Source organism: Nanorana parkeri, unplaced genomic scaffold, assembly GCF_000935625.1.
Source record: "Nanorana parkeri isolate BGI_ZX_2015 unplaced genomic scaffold, ASM93562v1 scaffold776, whole genome shotgun sequence".
Classification (NCBI taxonomy): domain Eukaryota; kingdom Metazoa; phylum Chordata; class Amphibia; order Anura; family Dicroglossidae; genus Nanorana; species Nanorana parkeri.
In genome coordinates this window covers 573,904-577,073 of record NW_017307044.1, presented here as the reverse complement: position 1 = coordinate 577,073, position 3,170 = coordinate 573,904, and the positions used below count along the sequence as shown (strand labels likewise).

Below are 3,170 nucleotides of genomic sequence, written 5' to 3'. Positions count from 1 at the left end.
TTAAATGATTCCCTTAATGGTTGCCCGGTGGTGTTCTTTATACATTTTCAAAGAAGGAGGAGTCCTATATTGTGCATTTTCACTCATAACTATTGTTGAGCATTACAATTATAGCTAACTTCCCTGCTTTCTTACAGCTTAGCATAGTAGTATGCGTTTGCATCTCATGGTAGACTAACAAAAAAACCTGCTCTGCAACTTTCTCCTCACTTATTAAGATGTACTAGAGTCAACAATTTCAGCGCGAACGCAACAGAGACTCTTCCTGCAGGCCGGTAATGCCAGAGCTTAGGTATTAGAATTCATCTAGGCATCGATGGGGTTACTAATTACATCTGTTCAGCTATGAAAGCTGAAAGACAACTCCCTTTCATATGACCAGTGACACAGCACTAGACTGCTCAGCCTCCTTTTAGATTTTTTTGGGGAGGGTTCACTACAGAGACGGAAAATTATTCTACAGAGAGGAAAGAAGGAGCTGTATACGTCAATGCTTTGCATCGTTCTCTACAGGGACAATTTATATATAGAGAAAAAATTGTCTTGTTGCGATACCCGGCATACGATATTGAATCAACACTTTTATCAACTTAGTCTAAAAAAGTGTTTTTACACAAGACACTACTGGTCACAAAGGACAACCATACACTTCAAAAGAGCAGTAATACATGGCAAAGCAAACACAAATGCAGCTGGATCAGGGAAATAGTCATGGGTTGTTATGGATTGCTACACTTTGTTTTAATTTATACAAAAAAAAATATAATAGAATGTATGTATGTATGTACGTATATATATATATATATATACACACACACACACACACACACACACACACACACACACAATCTCAGTATATCTCAGGGGTAGGCAACCTTGACACCCCAGCTGCTGTGGAACTGCAAGTTCCATGAGGCATTGCAAGACTGACAGCCAAAGGCATGACTCCCAGTGGCACAAGCATGATAGGATGTGTAGTCTCACCACAGCTGGAGTGCTAAGGTTGCCTACCCCTGATATAGTAGAGATGGATATAGGTACAAGGTGACCTGGCCACACCCTGGTACATGATCATCATTTTATACAGGCAACAGCAATCAAAATTGCATTACGTGGTAATCATGCACTGAGCGAGTTCAAGCATAAAAACCTAAAATAAAATAGCAAATGTATTTCTCCTATCTACACATCAGCCCTACGGCCTCAAGCACATGGAGGCCGCAGGAAACCCCAGACGCACAGAAAAGCCCCGTGTGCACAAGTCCTAGGTGGGACAAATGTAGAGGAAAGCTTGATCTGGGCCCAAAACAAGAAGTGCCCCACCAAATAAGGCATGGGAGCTATGCAGAAACAAATATGGAAAAACAAAAAACTCTACATTATGAAATATGTAAACACTCCATGCGTTGTTTTAAACAAAGGCCATTGCTGGCTGCCCAAAATCCTCTGCAACCATTCTGTATTTTTGCTTCTGAGCAGTAAACTGGTTAACAGATATCACAAAACATACTTACAAAGTGAACCCTGTAATATAGTAGGAGGATACAGAGACTCACGGTGCTGACACAGGTAAGGTGCATACACATCAACCATCCTCCCTGCTTTTGTGTTCAGGTGACACCCGATAGCCACACACACTGGAGTAATAGGATTCTTTCAGCATTATTAGTCAGATGTAACACGCTGTCTGGACTCAGCAACCAGAGTGCCACTTCCACATCTAACAAGTGTAGTAACTAATGGCAACTAGTTAAGAATCATCTTTTAGTTGTAAATGCTATAAACCAGCAGCAACCAAAATTTGCTGCAAGCTCCATTCGGGTGGAATATTTTCCAACATGTTCCTTCAGCAAAAGTCCATCTAATGATTCACTTGTGCTGAGGGAATAGGGTCATCAACAGAGCAAGTTTCAGGCAATTTCCTGATAAATCAGTCTAAATTTGCTCGATGTGTACCCAGCATGATGAATGCCACCGTAGGGTACTCCGGTTTACACTGCTTTTTAGAAAAAAAGGCCCGGATAGTCTATGTCTGTAAATGTAAAAAATAAAAAGTGATGCGTGGGAACTCACTGCCCAGAATCAATATCAAACTCTTATTCTAGATAGGGGTCTGGTATGGATTTTAAGGGGGGAGTGGAGTTTCCCCATTTAGATCAGAGTGCCCCTTTCACATCAAAAGCCCTCCTTTCACATCAGAGGCCTCCCCCTTTAGCAAACATTTTAAGGTACCCCTGACAAAACCAAAAGGCACCCTGGTTGAGAAAGGCCGCTATACAGAATAGATGAATACCTTAAACAACCCTTTGCTGCCGTTACCACCAGAGTGTTTTGTTGTTACATAGTATTTGTGGCTGAATAAAGACACAGGTCCATCAAGTTCAACCTATTGTTGTGCACGTCTCCCTACAAACACTCAATATCAATAATCAAATTGTTTTAAAATATGCCTGTTTATATCTGAGTGCTTAGTTGCTTGTAGCTCAATGCCTATAGTGCAAGAAAATAAGCTTTTTTTGGAGTGCAGTTGGGCATTTTTGGCCTCATAGACTTCAATAGGAGTGAATGCTCACTTGAAGAACCGCTCTCCTCCCCCTAGCAAGCCCAGCCAACAAGAATGTCCAAAGCTTGAATGCAATACACTATAAAAACAAGCATTTACTCATGCAAAAACATAAAACATACTTCTAAATTGCCTGAAAATCACTAAGCTCAGTGGCAGTTTAAAATGTTTAACAAACATTTTATAAGTTTCCGTTAAATAAATGTCTGTAAGTCTACTTCTACTTGCAGTCTATTTTCATTAAAGTATCTGCTTGCTCATATATTTTACATGCAGCATAAGCAAATGGAGCAAGTCAAAACTTTGATATCAAGAAAACTTCATCCTGCTGTTGGTAGTTACATGCAGCGAAGCTGGATTCTCCTCCATCCTCTCACCCTGAAACCAGCCTGTGTCCTAAGACCTACTCCTGACAGTATATGCAGGCGATATCCTGGGAACCATACAAAGGGAACATACTGCTACTGTGGGCACTTACATAACCTGCTGTTTCCTCCTCTGGCTAGCAGAGAGATGCTGCTGATCAATCGGTGTGCAGGAAGCAATGGAGAACCAGACACAGGCTAGTGTGTGGAAGTGAACTCAGCTCTCCCAGTCACACCCTAGA

At 41.3% G+C, this 3,170-nt stretch overlaps 1 protein-coding gene across 1 annotated transcript in view; it reads right to left on the bottom strand.

Annotated features, from left to right (window-relative positions):
* Positions 1-3,170, bottom strand: part of LOC108793713 (annexin A5-like) — a 101,586-nt gene extending 98,416 nt beyond the window's left edge. Inside the window, exon 1 of the mRNA XM_018564735.1 lies at positions 3,042-3,170. The gene's annotated coding sequence lies outside the window, so the exon portion shown is untranslated. The remainder of the gene's footprint in view (positions 1-3,041) is intronic.